The sequence below is a fragment of the Psammomys obesus genome, unplaced genomic scaffold, assembly GCF_907164565.1.
Source record: "Psammomys obesus unplaced genomic scaffold, mPsaObe1.curated_primary_1811, whole genome shotgun sequence".
Taxonomy (NCBI): Eukaryota; Metazoa; Chordata; class Mammalia; order Rodentia; family Muridae; genus Psammomys; species Psammomys obesus.
The window spans coordinates 21,234,990-21,252,954 of NW_026591086.1; the positions used below are offsets into that span (position 1 = coordinate 21,234,990).

The 17,965-nt window shown below is 35.5% G+C and overlaps 1 protein-coding gene across 3 annotated transcripts in view; it reads left to right on the forward strand.

Annotated features, from left to right (window-relative positions):
* Positions 1-17,965, forward strand: part of Pcdh17 (protocadherin 17) — a 98,794-nt gene that overhangs the window by 36,206 nt on the left and 44,623 nt on the right. The window lies entirely within an intron of this gene.

The window sequence follows — 17,965 nt, forward strand, 5'->3', positions numbered from 1 at the left end:
TATTTGTATGGATTACCTTTCTGAAAGCTTATCTTCAGTACATTTGCTATAATAACAATAATTTTGAAGTATTCATTATTCCAGCTACTATGAGATATTTGCTAATGATTTCTCTGAGACAACTAAGATACTCTCCAGTATAACACAATGAGGAAATTTTAATGATGTTTTATATAAAATGAAAACATAAATAAAATTTTATAAATAAATATATACTAAATAGATTACCTAAATATGCTATGTTCAGATGGTAGGGGAGGAGGACCTCCCCTATCAGTGGACTCGGGGAGGGGCAAGGAAAGAGAAGAGGGAGGGAGGGTGAGATTGGCAGGGGATGGGGAACGGAGCTACACCTGGGATACAAACTGAATAAACTGTAATTAATAAAATATTTTAAAAATTAGTCTTCAGGATACTAGTAGTATATTTAAGATATAATATTGTAGATTCCTTCAAGTGAGAGACTACAAGTCTTGTAACTTCTTGGTCAGTTAGATGGTCCTTTCAAAATAAGATTTTGTCTGCATTGCAGTATATAACCTTAGGAATTTTAAAAATTATATTGAAACTTCATTATAAACATGCATCCACCTACATTTCAAAAAATCTATGCCTACATATTTAGATTTATTCAAATCGAAAGGAAATTTATATTCATCACAGAACAATAACTATACGTTCACATCAAAATTTTTATTGTATTTAAGGATGACCTCACATAAATCCTTGTTTAAATACTAGGGCTTAAACAAATGGCTCTTTCTATCTTTTACCCCAACAGCATCCTGAGTGGTGAGACAACTTTGCTTTAAAATGTTTTCTCAACATAAGCAAATAGAATATATCTCTAGTATGCTCTATAATTTCTGTAAAACTTTTTAGGCACATTTTACTACTGGATATCATAATAAGAATGCACAGCAGTAAACAAGCTCATTTTTGTGTTTGATAGATAAGGAACACATTGAGTATAGTTTTTAAAGCGATATATAGTAAGTGAAGTTTATATATATTGTGACATCTTTTAAGGCATTTTAAAATAATAAAGCACAGCAAACCTCTCTCTAAATATTAACTGTAATTTTTCTATCTTTTAAGCTATAGTAGTAGTGTATTTGGTGTATTTTCTCCTGTAGAAAAAAAAATATTTAACTAATTATGCTGGAAAATTTAAATTACAGTGAAGTACAATGTCTTCAATTTACATCAAAAGGTAGTGTCTTAGGAAAGAGACTATCATCCTTAAAAGAGGATCAAAATCATTGTACATTGCAATTACCAATACTTATGAAATCATTGTTAATATAAGAGTGACATTCCCAATATAAATGTTTCTTGTAATGTAAATTATTTGTACACATTCCTGTGAAATATACTGGAAAGTTATTATGAAGCTGAGAGGCAGACTGGGGAACTCTATAGTTTACTCAGGAAAGAATACTAACTTCCATTTTAAAATAATGTTTAGCTACAATATTTTCTTTATTTGTGGATCCATTAATGTCTTTTATTCATTGCATCAGTGAATATCTATTTTAATGTGCAAGGAATGATGAATGTTTAGAAACATTAAACTAAAGTGGTCCTGAATGCTACCTTCAAATAATCATGTGAAATTAGTATATTTGAGATATCTCTCTTTTTCTCAGCTTTTTTATCTCTGCCTAATCGCTCTGTCTATATTTGTCTGTTTTTATTTCTGGCTATCTAAATTCAGAGAAAATAATTAGAATTTACTAGGTTCTTCTTTCCAAGTAGAACAACAGAAACTCTATTACAACATTAGCTAATTTAAGCTGAAATATTTTAAAATTTATTTGTTTACTTAATGTGAGAAAATATAGGTTATTGAAACTTATTAACTTGTTTAACAGGCTAAAGTTTAGTTGTAAAAAATATATATGAGACATGCATTGTCTATAAAACATTGTTTCTAAATGGAAGGATTTTTTCCTGTGGCCTGTGTGGATTCATGTTGATTGCTGTGATGAAATTTCAAGACACCGTTGATGAGTAAGTTAATATCTGAGTTGATGTCTGGATGCTAGGGAAAGAAACTAAAGTTCCTGGTCTGCAATGATTGAGAATTACTTCTCATTTTACTTAGTTAAGTAATACCCAAGTAATCCTATTCAATTAGTTACTAAGTATTTACAAATAGGTGTCATTGCTCTCACATTTAGTAGAGGTATGTAATTTTAATGCATGGCAGGGAAGGCAATACTTGAAGTAGAACAGCATAGAACTTTTAAACATCAAAATTATGCTTTCAGAGCCTGTCTTATAGTTAGTGTTTTATACAATGTACATGAGGACCATTTTACTCAGTAGAAACTGGAAATGTTGAGCATGTATATAGCTACTTTTTTAGTCAATATATTCTTGGTAATTTGTTTAAAAAGCATCATGACAGGCAGTGCCACTTGTATTTAAGATAGCCTGTGTATGGGACAACTTTCTTTACTGGTGGTGACAGCCAAGTCCAAAAGAAATGTTCTCATATAGAATTCAAATATCAAATCCTGATTTTCAGTGCCCTCAACAATTTCTAAAGAAAATAGGAATAAAAATTAAATAAGAGCTTATTTGCTTATTTGTCTTACAAGATTTATGACAATATGTGATTTTAGTTAAAAATCAGCACCATATTGTATTTTGTTGTTTTTTTTTCATTTCTTTTGGGTTATTTTATGGTTTAAATGGTATCTTTCTACAAAGGCAATGTTTTATTTCTCAATAATAATATTTCAAATTCATAAGTGAATAGCAATTCGAAAAACATTCTTCATAATTTCAAAGATACTTTCTATAATAATAATTTTCAAGAGGATGGACATCAGAAGAAGGAGAAAACAGGGAATAGGACAAGAGCCTGCCATAGAGGGCCTCTGAAAGGCTCTACCATGCAGGGTATCAAAGCAGATGCTGAGGCTAATAACCAAACTTTGGGCAGGGGGCAGGAAATCTTATGAAAGAAGTGGGAAATAGTAAGACCTGGAGAGGACAGGAGCTCCACAAGGAGAGCAACAAAACCAAAAAATCTGGGCACAGGGTTTTTTTCTGACACTGATACTCCAACCAAGGACCATTCATGGAAATAACCTAGAACTCCTGAACAGATGTAGCCCACGGCCATTCAGTGTCCAAGTGGGTTCCATAATAATGGGAACAGGGAGGGTCTCTGATATGAACTGATTGGCCTGCTCTTTGATCACCTTTCCCTGAGGGGAGAATGGCCTTACCAGTCCACAGAGGAAGACAATGCAGCCACTCCCTCTGAGAACTGATAGACCAGGATCAGAAGGAAGGAGAGGAAAATGTCCCCTATCAGTGGATTTCGGGAGGGGCATGTGTGAAGAAGGGGGAGGAAGAGTGGGATTGGGAAGAGAAAAGGGAGGGAACTACAGGGTGAGATAAAAGTGAATAAAATGTAATTAATAAAAATTAAAATATATAAAAAGAAATGCTACTCAAAAAAAAAAAAAAGAAAGAAAAGAAAGAAATAACTTAGACATCCTGAGATTTTGTTTTTAGTGTTCTTTTTTTTTTTCCTCTCCACTTTGGTGGAGTTAATTTTTCTCATCCATTTGTTCTGCTCCTGATAGTTTTGTATTTTTGCTGCCATCAGCTAAATAGTACCAAATACAGAGCACTGGTATGCATTGCCCATTATATTAGCAAAAAGGACTTGAAAGGATTCAGCAGCTAATTGAAGGTGCGCTGTACTCTACTGCAGCTGAAGATAGCTCTAAGGATTTTATGTTAATAAAACCTCTAGGAGAAATAAGCTACTGTACTTTCTTTTACTGTGTTGAAAAAAAATCCTAAAGATTGTACTTAAGTTCTTTTTATTTTGACTGCGTTTTTGTACCCATCTTCTGAATTTGTTAAGCATATTTTCTACATGCCCCTTCCAGTCTTTATCCAATAATACTGACAAATAAGTGGATGGATGCATAAACAGATGATAGACAGATGAGTAATTAGATAGTCATACAAACCAACCACGTATAAGTTTCATAGCATGTCTATTTTGTAAGAAAAGAAAATGTTTTTATATTACTCAATAAACCATTTTAATGAAACATGGCCAGAAATTCATCAAATCACATTCATTTACTTTTCATTGATTATTTTAGAATAAAAAATGGCTTACATCAAGAGCAAATAAAATACACATGATTTTTTTTTTTAAGATGTAGACCCACATATGGTTTCAGGAGGAATGAAATTCTCTCAATAACTTTTAAAAATAACTTAGGTATATTCTTCAGAATATTATCAACATTCTGACTTCTTTATGGTAGTATTTTACCTTTGGGTTCCTATCCAGTAGAAGTCCTATAAATGAGTTTAATATTAACAATAAGGTTATCATCCAAAATGACTTACAAACATTACCTAAAAGCGAGTTGTTCTGTTTGATTTCTAAGTAGTAAATGGATGTCTTCATAAATGTGTATCATCCACTTGCCTGCCTGATACAAGTTTTGAATATTTTATGGCTAAATACTACATGTTATTTTTATGATTTACTAAAGCCAAGTCAGTAGAAGCTGGCAGAATAGAATTTTGCTTTGCAGTTTTATTGGTAGCCTTCACCAGAGGTGGCAGGATTGGCATCATGTGACCTAAGGCCTCTGTTGGTAGGAGTCCATTCATCACGTCTAGATTTCAGGTCTTCTGTTTCCTAGGTGCTATTACATTGACATTTGTTCTTGCAGGTCATTCTAGAAGCCATTTCTATGTTTGTGCTACTATATGGCTATCTTACCCCTTCTTCACTTAGATCTTGTCTTCTTACATTTCATTCTATTAAGAAGGACTTCACAATAGAATCCTTTGTTAATGTCCAATTCTTAAAACGTCACAGAAAAATGTTACTAAAATATCTCAAATGCTCTGGGTTTCACAATTAATTCCATTGTCAAAGATAAATTATATCAATAACTCTCTCTGTGGGCTATGCAACGAAAGTATGCTTAGTCTCTCTTAAGTAACTTATCTTTGTTTTTCAAGCTTAATAGAGACTGGTCCCCATCCTTTATTTATTTATTAATTAATTAATTTTTTAAAATATTAGTTACAGTTTATTAACTTTGTATCCCTGCTGTAGCCAGCTCCCTCATTCCCTCCCAATCCCATCCTCCCTCCCTCATCTCCTCCCTGCCCCTTTCCAAGTCCACAGATAGGGGAGGTCCTCCTCCCCTTACATCTGACCCTAGCTATCAGGTTTCTTCAGAACTGGCTACAGTGTCCACCTCTGTGGCCTAGCAAGGCTGTTCCTCCTTCAGGGCACGGGGTGGGGGGGGAACACAGAGCCAGCCATTGAGTTCATGTCAGAAATAGTCCCTGTTCCCCTTGCTAGGGTACCCACTTGGATACTGAGCTACCATGGACTACATCCGAGCAGAGGTTCTAGGTTATATTCATACATGGTCCTTGATTGGAGAAACAGTCTCATAAAAGACCCCTGTGCCCTGATATATTAGGTCTTTGTGGAGCTCCTGTCCTCACCAGGTCATACTAACTCCCTCTTCTTTCATATGATTCCCTGCACTCTGCCCAAGGTTTGGTTATGAGTCTCAGCATCTGCTTTGATACACTGCTAGGTAGAGTCTTTCAGGGGTCCTCTGCAGTAGGCTCCTGTCGTGTTACTTGTTTTCTCCTATAGGATAAACATACTAAAATCCATACACCTAAAAAAGATAAACAAGAAAGAGGACCCAGGGTAAGATGATCAATCCTCACTTAGAAAGGTAAATGGGATGGACATTGGAAGTAAGTCTCCGTCCTTTCAACTCACCTTAATTTCCTAAATAGTACTGAATTTGAACTACAAAAGAAGGGAAGAAGACTGTTTAAGAAGCCTTTCACAGTTTGTTCTTTGCCAGGGAGGAGTAATAAGAAATACTGTAGTGGAAAGAAGAGGTAGCACTCAGGCTCTTGCTCACCCAGGCAAGTGTAGAGTCCACATTCAGATTCAAGTGTATTATTGAACTGAGGATTAGGAGTGGAATGTGTACTTGACCAACTTTTAAAATTCTCTCCACCTGGGAACTGCAGGCAGACCAGCATTTCTGCACTTCCAAGTATTCTGTTTTCTGTCCTGTGTTACAGTTTCTGTAGTTCTGATCCACGAAGAAATCTCCTATTCTTCCCAAACCTTCCCATGGGGGCAGAAGAAAATGCACTTCCACACAGCAAGAGGAGGTGATGGCCTAGTCCATCCTCTTAGCAACCATTTGCCAGTCTATAATGCTAATAAAATTGCTGCTGTAAACTCATTAACAATAAATTTATCTTAGGAAGGAAATAGAAAATTATTGTCTTACAAGAAGACTGAAAAGGAGCCATTGAATATTTAATGCTAGGAAAAAGTCACGTACAAAATTTCAAAGATATTACTTCTTCATATTCATATAAGTGATGTTTGAAAATTGTATTATTTTTGAAGACTTGCAAGGAACTTCCTAAACCATAAAATTTCTGTAGCCATTCTTATCCACCAGCATGTCTGTAGCCTCACACTCCCCAACTGCCTTCTTGAGATTTAAACATTCACCTGATATTCTCTTGCATAGGAAAAACATTCAGCAAACTGTGAGCGCTCCAGTTTATCTTTGCTTGTTGCTGTTATAGTGGTGATATAGTTCAGCTAAGTTTCAGTGGCTCCACTTTCTTCAATGCAAACATGTGCTTCAGTGCCTTATCCTCTCATTGTCTTTTCTAAACATTCCTATGTGTTGAATGATTTATGATAAATTCCATGTCATTTTGTGAATATATTTCTTTTTTAATTAAATTTTCATTTTTTATTTGCTTTGTATCCCAGCTGTAGCCCTCTCTCATTCTCTCCCATTCCCACTTCTCTCCCTCATCTTCTCCCATGCCCCTCTCCAAGTCCACTGATAGAGGAGGTCCTCCTCCCCTTCCATCTGACCCTAGCTTATCAGGTCTCATCCTAAACAATCCAAAAACAAATTCTGATTCAGTTGAACCTCTCCTAGTCCAAAAGGGAATCCTCTGACTTAGAATTGTTCTGCTTCTCAAATAACCCCCCAAAAAGCAAAGATCCTTATTTTTTGTGGGTTTTAAAAAACAAATTATTTACATCTATATTATGTGTATTGGTGTGAAGGTGTCAGATCCCCCAGAACTTCAGTTACACATAGTTGTGAGCTGCCATGTGGATGCTGCGAATTAAACGTGCATCCTCTGGAAGAACTGCCAGTGCTCTTAGCCATTGAGCTATCTCTCCAGCTTCTTTCTGTGAGCGTTTAAAAATAATATTTTACTAATATTTAGCATATTTTTGAAATTAGGAACATTCTTTTAAAATATAAACATTCAGAATAAATTTTATCTTCTTTTAATTAAATGGAAATAAAATATTTTTGCTAATTTAATAGATCTAATACTGCAGCCCTCACTTTAGATTTTTTTTTTTTTTACTTTCATAATGTAACTCTGGAATTAGAGGTTTTCTGATTTTTAATCAAAGTGAAATTTTCAATCGTTAAGTTTTTTTTTTTTTTAACAAGACAGATTCTCTAGTAGTGAGGAAATAGCACAGGCGATAGTAATTTTAGTCTTATAATTTTCTAGGTTGCAGCTCTTTCATTTCTACACTGACAAATTCCTATAACACACAATCGAAAATTTAGTCTCCAATAGGCACACTAGATCTCTATTTTACTGTCTATTTTTTATGAAACTGAAGATTCAAGCAGTCAGATTTTACAACTTGAATTTTGATTCTAGGATATATATTACATAAAATTCCCAAAAGATAATAAAATATATTATTATGGATGCAGTCATTAAAAGCACTGTAATATGTCTCACTGAACACTGCGACTATGCATTTCCTCACTGTGCACATCTACACTTCTCCCAACTTTAGGTCCCTGATATATAGGAACAAAGAATAACGCTAGAGATTTTTTTTTTTTAGTTTTTTATTTAACTTTTATTAATTACACTTTATTCATTTTGTATCCCCCATAAGCTCCTCCCTCCTCCCCTCCCGGTCCCACCCTCCCCCCCCCTTTTCTGCATGCATGCCCCTCCCCAAGTCCACTGATAGGGGAGGTCCTCCTCTCCTTTTTTCTGATCTTAGTCTCTCAGTTCTCATCAGAAGTGGCTGCACTGTCAGGGTTCTAGGTTATCTCCATGAATAGTCCTTGGTTGGAGTATGAGTCTCTGGGAAGTTCCCTGTTTTCAAATTTTCTGGTTCTATTGCTCTGCTTGTGGAGTTCCTGTCCTCTCCAGCTCTTACTATTTCCCACTTCTTACATAAAATTCCATTCACTCTGCCCATCAGTTGGCCATCAGGCTCAGCATCTGCTTTGATAGTCTGCATGGCAGAGGCTTTCAGAGGCCCTCTATAGCAGGTTCCTAGGTTGTTTCCTGTTTTCTTTTTCTTCTGATGTCCGTCCTCTTTGCCTTTCAGGATGGGGATTGAACATTTTAGTTAGGGTCCTCTCTTTTGCTTAGTTTGTTTAGATGTACAGATTTTAGTGGGTTTATTCTATGTTGTATGTTTATATGAGGGAGTATATACTGTGTGTGTCTTTTTGCTTCTGGGACAGCTCACTCAGGATGATCCTTTCCAGGTCCCACCATTTACCTGCAAATTTCATGATTTCCTTATTTTTCATTGCTGAGTAATACTCCATTGTATAGATGTACCACAGTTTCTGCATCCATTTTTCAGTTGAGGGACATCTGGGCTATTTCCAGTTTCTGGCTATTACAAATAAAGCAGCTACAAACATGGTTGAGCAAATGTCCTTTTTGTGTACTTGAGCCTCTTTTGGATATATGCCTAGGAGTGGTATGGCTGGATCTTGAGGAAGCACTATTCCTAGTTGTCTGAGAAAGTGCCAGATTGATTTCCAGAGTGGTTTTACAAGTTTACATTCCCACCAGCAGTGGAGAAGGGTTGTGCAGTTGCTTCATCACTCATTCTCTTATTAAATAATAACTCTGTCAATGGGAACAAAAATGTGTTAAGGTCCAAACTTTGTCCTCACTGTTGAAGAGGATTTGGCACATGAACTATGAGACCAGATAAATGAGGTTTATGTCCACATGAATAAAGTATTTTAGAAAGAAAATATAGCCCAGATTAAAGACCATGAAGATTTCTGAGGTAGAAGACATCTGAGAAAATCCTTCTGTTGAGCTGGCAGAGTGAAGTTGGAGGAGGAAAGGTGACAGGACACTCTCGGAAGCATAGATGAAGTCAAGCAGTGTGTGAGAAGACGCTTTTATGAGCATGTGGGTAGGGAATTGTGAGCAGATGTGAGACTGGGGAGGTGGCTGGAGGCATGGTGAGGTGAAGCATCACGGAGAATCACTGGATTCTCGGGAGCTAGCAGTTTACATTTCCATTTTAGAGAGATTTTGTTTTTCTGGCATGGTCTTGGGAAACAGAAAGACAGCGAGGATGGAAGGAAAAGGACAGCTTGTGGAGGTGAAGAGAATGGAAAAGACAGCTTGTAACAGGACTGACCACAGCTAAAGATTAAGAAGTTTTGGGGCTGGAGAGATGGCTCAGAGGTTAAGAACACTGGCTGCTCTTCGCTATGCTAGGTCCTGAGTTCAATTCCCAACAACCACATGGTGGCTTATAACCATCTGTAATGAGAACTGTTGCCCTCTTCTGGCCTGTAGACACATACACAGGCAGAATATTGTATAAATAATAAATAACTAAATCTTAAAAAAATGTTTTGGTGCCTCCATTAAAGACATAACATATTATTAATTTATGTGAACTAAAGTGATACTCAGCGTAGGTTTCTGTGTCACTTTTCTGTAAATTATCAATGCTTATTTTTATAAAAATGAGTAAATAGTTAATTAGTTGAGACTGTATCATTCAGACTCTCAACAGTGCTCCTCCCCCAAAAAAATATTAAAAAAAGGAAAGCTTTTCTTTCAAAAGCAGAAAGGTAGATTAAACTCAGTATGTTGTTCAAGCTCATGAGCATGGCTTTTGAACTCAGTAGGAAATGATCCAGATTGCTAAACTTGCGAAAAAAGTATGAATTTACAGGGAAATCTCTATATTAAACATGTTGGGTTAGAAACATTTGAGACAGTAATATGGAATTATCAGTGGGAACAGCTAAAGTTTTCAGTTGGTAAGTAAAGAGGTCCAGGTATATGAGTTGGGAAGTCATTTGCATAGCTTATGCTTAAACCCAATTAACTTGATGAGAATTATTATTAGAAAAGAAGTATGTACCAGATTGGAATCTACAGGACTCAATATCTTAAATTTCAGAAATCAGACAGTCCAGTAATCATTTTCCTAGGTGAGGAAATGACTACATGTGTTCTGGAAGACTACAACATCTGGAGATATTTACACAAAGTATTTAACGATCGCCTAGGTTTTCAGAATTTTTCACATTTGAATACAGTTGGCGGTCAAGTTAAATCAATCCATGAGTCTGGAAAGCTGTTTCGATCTAGAATTAAATCATACTGAGCGGATTGTATTCTGCACCTCACAGACTAAGTCTGAACCCAGTTTGAAATGAGTGATTCAGCATTCCTGGACCTATGGTCACTAGTCATTCTCTTTTTTGAAGAAAGAGACAACGATTGAAGTACTGCACTCAGTCTTTGACAACTCTTTATGTAGTGTGTACTATGCACCAAGAACTGTTCTAGCTGTTGTGGTGACTTCTTGTTCAGCATTTATGAATTTCAGGTATGTCCCAGGCACGGTTCCAGACAGGAAGGATCGAGAATATGAAGCAACTATTCTAGCTTGCAGAGGACCTTGAATTCTACGAAGATGATATGCTTTGGGCATTCTTAGAAATCATGGAACCTGTAGTCTAGTGATAAGAATAGACCTTTCAACACTTAACAAAATGTGGAAACCATAAGGTATTGTTTGTGTGTCAGTTCAAGACTGTCAGGCTTGCAAAATGGGGGCACACACACTAACAATTGTCTAATAGATAATTTAAAAATATAGAATATGGGCTAGAACTTAATAGATGAAACATGATTTTTACTCTGAGAGGTAATATAAACTCCATGAATAGCAAAGATACTATCATTGGATATGCAAAATATATACAACCTTGAGGGATAATGAATAGTTTGATGTATTCAGAGCAGAATGGGCAGGAAGCAGGAATTGTCAATTACAACAGAAAAGAAAAGGTCACTAAGGAAAAGGGAGAGGTTGGCCTTTGGTAGGAAACCACATTTTCATAGTGACCAAAAATAGCCAGGAAGAAACATTGTGAGACACCGGGAAACTCCTCCAAAATAAGGGCAAAGACCAGCTCTGCATCCAAAACCCAACAGGTCACATTTAATAAAAAAGATATACTTTAGAAGTGGGTACCATGAAAGTGTGGCCAGAAATCAGAGATAGTAAGTCTGCCCTTTTGAGAAGACAGCAAATATTATACAAGAAAAGGGGCAGCAGATATGGAAAGAAAGACAGGTAGGAAGGAAAATCCCACAGTGGAAAAATACTTTGACTATTCAGAGTGACTGAAATGCTATCTAATGATTTAAGGACACCAATGAATCACTGAAATAGAGAAAAAAAAATACTCCCTGAAATATAATGGCATTTCGAAGATAACTCTTCACTGTTAATGAAGAGAAAGGAGAGATAAATTTGGCAAGATGGATTTGGAGCTGAAAAAAATACTGTTCCTGATAAGTACTTCTAAATCTTTCCTATAATGTCTAAGGCAGACTTGATCTTATGGAGTTGAGTTTCTCTCTACTCTGTAGAACATTTGCTATATAAATGACACGAAGATGTGTAAAAATCAAGAAATAATCAGGAAATTACAAAATATAAAATTACAATAATAATGATCATGACACATTCATCTGTCACAACAGGTGGGCTACTGTGTTACACTTGGTAAAAGAAAACAAATTGGAACCTTTGATACATCAAATCAAGCACACTAATATCAACATTTAGTAATGTAACAGGCAATTGAAAAGGAAAATAAAATTAAAACAAAACATATATTTGGCATCTACTGTGAAATTTCACACCAATGTGTATGTTCTGCCACAGCCCTTTGCAGAGTAAAACCCTAAGGAAAAGGAAATCTTGGGTGAGTCACTGGCCTTGGCAGAGCCTCAGTTCTTACAGGGCATGAAGCCGCCAATTTTTATTTTTATTTTGTCCTAGTTACCTATTCACCAATTTCAATAATAACATGAAAGGCATGTTTGGAAGTCAGTAAGAGCAGCAATTCCAAGCTAAAACCAGGCTAAGACGTTTTAAAGAGAATTGCATCTGATTTCTTTCAATCAACACGTATAGAATTGTGAAGGGTATTTCCATACCACCCATAGTCATCTGCCTTTACTCTGATCATCTTCATCATTATATTCACTATCATCAATCACGAGATCATTTTGCATAGCACAGAGCACAAAGTTTAGGTCCCTGGTTTTTGCTTGTTCCTTTGGATATTGTCTTCATGTGCAGTACCTCTTTGATTAACATGAATGGAACTTCTGCTAATTTGAAGGCTATAAATTAAATCTGTTTTAAAAATAACACATTTATTATTTTCTGTCATGAGTTTCATGATGAAGACTAATAAGCAGCTTACAAATATACTGTATAAATATTTTTTTCTGGTCTTGTTTGAAAATCAACTGTAGCACATTATAATCCACACATATTAAGAAAGTTCAACCCTGAAAGCATGCATACAAGTAACATAGATCCCATGTTTGGGAATATAGGTGTACACATAGAATAAACACATACATCTGTGTATATTAAACAATGTGAATGAGTAAACTGTGACTTTGAAAGAGAGCACCTCTTAGAGGGGTTGGAAGCAGAAAAGCAAAGGGAGAAATAATCTATCATAATCTCAAAAGAAGAACAAAAATATCATAAAAGAGAGAAAAAAATCATGTATTTTAAAGTTCCTGTTGAGTGCCAGAGCATAATGAAAATGCAGCAAAAGAGACAATATAGAATTCTGCCTAAGAGCTGTAGCTTCATTTCCAACAGGAACCTTCTCCAGCCACGCCTTTATAATCTTTATATAACTTGCCAATCAGCAACTCACACAGGGCTCTTTTTTCCTCTTTTCTCATTTCAACATTCACCCTATCACAGGTGGTTTAGCACCACTAAATTCTGTAGAGAACGCCTACCATTACTGAGCCTGGGGTGACTAGCTGCCTACACTGTCAGCTCCCTCATCTCCTCAGATGGGCTCAATGTTTCTCCACGCTAATCACCAACCATTAGCAAGACAAGCATCTATTTCCTTGAAATGTAAATTACATCTTTATCTCCTCCAGTAACCTACGGGAATTTGAAAAAATTAAACCAGAACAATCCAAGATTTTAAAATTGATCAGCAACGTACTTGGGTCACTGCCTGCACCTCACTTTAACACAAGTCTAAAGCTTTTCACCAACTCTCCAGCTTACACTCTTCCCCACATTTGCTTCCTCTTTCTTCCACTCCTACTTATCTCCCCCTCTCTCTTTCTCTGTTTTCTATATGAAGGTTTCTAAGGATGAGACATCTTTAGCATTGATTTATTTAACCCGATAGTCTGCTTGCATTGAATGGTTAGGGGTAATTTCTCTGATCCTATAGTGCATTCTCAATACTAGTAAAATAACGTGAGGAAACAAAAAGAAGCAAAACCAGATACATATAAAGAATAAAGCATGGGGGCAGTAACAGAAATTTAAAAAATTTGAAGCTAGTGGGTGAAGATGGGAGATAATCTTGATTTTGTAAAGAGATGATATTTATTCATCCTTCAGCTTCCTGGAACCCACTTCTCATAGATCTAATATGTATGAGGGTTTTCAAAGAACTAAATTATGTACATTTTCATATTTTTCATATTTAATGTATAAAATATCATCCGATAAGCATTGCTAACCAGCCACTGGGATTTTAATAATAAAAATACAAATTTTGGGCAGTGTATCTGATTCTAATTTCATGGCTTTTCTATAGACCACAGTGCCCATGACTCATGTAAGAAAAAGTAAAGTTCTAAGCCAAGGTAACCACCTTGAAACGCAATAACATGGGAGAGAAAAACTGAAGCAGGAGGATTAGGATGTCAAGCCCAACATGGGCTACATATAAAGAAGTGATCTGAAATATGAAAAAAAACAACAACATTAAAACAATACAACAAAACAATAAACAGATAAGAAAAATAGGAAATAAAGACATAATGTTCTAATCATTTCCCAAAGTATCAGAGAAGTGGTCATATTTTAACATATTGATGGTTTTGTTAGACAAGTGGATAATGTCGTTTGGGAAAAAATAATATACGGATATTATCAGTGATATCAATGATACCTCAGGAATGAGTGATAAGAGAAATGAGAATGTGAAAATGTGCACGATTTATTTCCCTTAAGCATGTGCCTGCCTTGAGTAATGTGACTGAATATCCTCTGGATATAATGCGTTCTCTTGCATTTGAGTGTCTGCCGGTAAAGTATTTTATAAAAATATATGCAAAAATATATGCCATATATACTACCAAGTATATACAAAAAGGAGCAAGTGGGAAACTGACCCATTCGGAAGAAGAGGTGATCAAACTGATACTGGAAAAAGGAGACAAATCAGCAAGAGAAAAGCTCATCCTGTGAGTTAACAACTGAACTCTCAGGGAGAGTCTGGTAAAGATGTCACAAGACTTAGAAGTAGGACTTCATGTTACCATGCCAAGAACCATATTTGCAATAAAACAAACCCATCTTTGAATAGCCAGAATGTACATTTATTTGTGATAAGTACAACTGAAACAGTATTTATCATGTATATGTACCGATTTTAAAAATCCATCAGTTTACTTACATCCATCTAGAGAAACAGATATGTGGTGAAAATAATGGTGGAAAAAAAAATAAAAGGTTTTCTAAAAAGGGTAAACACCACTAAGAAACAGAATAGCAGGAAAGTCTTAATTTAGTGAGTAGTTCCTAAAAAGAAGGCTAAGTGTGCCTCTTCAGGGCTTCCTATAAGATCCCCTTAGTTTGAGGAGAATAAGTACTTTAAATAAAAGGTTAAAAACTATCTCTCCAGAGGCCAGAGTTTTTCAGCCTTCTTCTTTGAAATTTACTGAGAAGAGCAGCACATTTTGTGTGAAATTTTTTTGATAGTATATTGAGATTTTTTAAAAAAAGCTTTCAAAACTCCAGTGGTTAGAAAACAAGTCTTAGCTGATCTGGTGGTACATGCATATAATCCCAAAAGTCAGGGAAACAGAGGCAGGCGAATCTCTGTGAGTTTAAGGTCAATCTCGTCTACAAAGTGAGTCCAGGATAGCCAAGTATACACAAAGAAACCCTGTCTAAAAAGAAAAAGTCTCCTCTTACATTTGCTTGTTTGAGTTATGATTTTAATTTTTGAGATATTTGACTTCTAAGAGTATTCCCTGTCTTATTTTATCACACGTGATGGTCAGATATGTATAATATTTTAATACATTTATTATGTCATTATACTTTGAATGTTAAAAGCTTTAAAAGATAATAGGGTTATACTTAGCCAATATACACAGAGTAGAATTGTCTCAAATATATCGAGATCTCATGGACCATGTTTCAGATCACTGGAACTTGTTCTTGAAACTAAAAAATGTATAAACAAATATAAAGTAGTGGATTTTCACTTAAATCTCCTAGCAGGAGAATATTCAAATACATTATCTATCATCTTAATTATTCTGCATTCACATGTTAATAATTTATTAAACACCATTTTATAAATACTTAAGGTTTAATAAAATAAGTAAAAACAGCTCTTTGAAAGCTACAGGGCAAGTAAGTTATTTTAGGCCATGAGAACGTATTATGCTTTTTACAGAGAATTTAAGTACGTTCCTCAATTAGTTTTAGAAATGTTGAGTTATAAATAAAAACATATGCTTTCATTTCAGTAAATTTGTTACTTATCTATTCCCATATTATTTGAAAACTCTGTGCATTTGTTAGTGATATTTTTTGAACAGATACCTCTTGTTTTCTTCAGAGGAAACTAAGCTTTGTCTGATGTCATTTCAATGATGTCAAACTACTCAAACTCACTTTAATAATACAACAATGTCATTAATACTACCTTGGGGGGAGTTTGGCTGCATCATGAATAATTTTAACAAGAAGTCAGATATTACATGCTTTGATTCAATGTCACAAGGAAAGTCAATTTGAGTCAGTATGTCACTTTGAAAATCTTATGATTGTCAAAGATGAAGATCTAACAGCTAACACACTTTTTTTGCTTAGCAAAATAGTTTGTTTCCTTCATGCTATTAGTGCCTCATATAATTTTGTTAGTATTTTGAATACATTATTTATGTAAGTGTTGAACAAGAGAAAAATATATAGAATAAATATATTATGTTTGCACTGAAGTTTTTCTGATTTTCCAGTGTATTGGGGTCCATTTTTTTTCTACCTTTCCAAGTGTGGTTTTTATTGAGAGATTCCACAGATTGTTGTTTTTTTTTTTTTTTCTAACAGACAAGTTACAGACACTAAGGTTAACAATACCTCAAATAAACCTAATATCCACACTTTCCTGCACATTTTCGATATTTGCTATATGTGATATTCAAAGCTAGATACTAGAATATAGTGGTTGGTTTCACACTCCTTTTAAATATATAAAACATACAAAAAACCCCACATCAGATCTAGTATGTGCATGTCAGTGAATGATGAAAGTTGATAGTAAACATTGAGTATGATGGTGAGTGAATGCAAGGATGCTTAGAATGACTACTAGGTGGGAGACAGTGTTTGCAACTTTCTATAGCATCTTCTCAGTCTTTCTATAAATATAAATTTTTTCATGTCAAAAGGTATGTCAAAGAGCCAGTCATTGAATGTTAGGCCACAGAGGAGGACTTTGCAGCCAGTCCTGAAAATACCTGACAAAACGGAGTCACATGAAAGGGGAGGAGGTCCACCCCAATCAGTGGCCTTGGAAAGGGGCAGGGAGGAGATGAGGGAGGAAGGGTGGGATTGGGAAGGGAATGAGGGATACAGCTGGGATACAGAATTAACAAAATGTAACTAATGAGAATAATAATAATAAAAAAGGTATGTCAAAAACATTACCGTAACAAAAAAAAAAAAAAAATTGAAACCAAACTGCTAAGAACTTTGTTTTTAACTTAAGAGTCTGTGCATTTTAATAAACAATGGAAAATTACTGAAAATCTTCTGCAAACATTACACAGTTAAAGCTTCCATTTATAAAGACCCTTTCTATTACTAAACAAATAAGTTTAGGCACCAAACATGTTATAAAGGGATCACTGTAAGTCAACAAGTCTCATATAAGTGGGTGTAGAGCCAAGATTATGTGGTAGCTATTGTGAAGAGGAAGATAATACACTAGAAAATTACTACTAATAATGAAGGTCTGCGGAGGGAGTGGTGGGAGCTCTTGTAAGTGACTAGGGAGGTGTTCTGCCTGAGGGCTAGGGTCTCAGAAAATCAAAAACCACTGAAGCCAATTGTCTAGTTAGGTCAAGGTCCTTTTATCTTGAATGTGAGGAATAATCATGACAGGGAGAGTAAGGCTTTAGAAGGAACAGTTTCTTATAGGCACACAGGTGAGAGATTCAAGTAAAGCAAGCAGAGCCCCTGAAGAGCAGGTGTGAGTCCCAAGAAAAGATTGCTGTCAAGGTCTACATCCAGGGGCTAATGGGGCTTGAATGGCTTGGATAGGGCCTGGGAGGCACTTGTCAGTCCTGTCCCACTCAGACGCAAGTTTCACATGTTTTAGCCTTATTCATAACATCATGTAAGTTTCCAGACAACTGTGCTCTTTCTTGTGACACCGAAGACGGGTAGTAAGACACCACACCTTGAGCCAGTACAACTAAATACATCCAGAATTTCTGATTTCCTGCCAGGACATGTCCTACCAAGGAC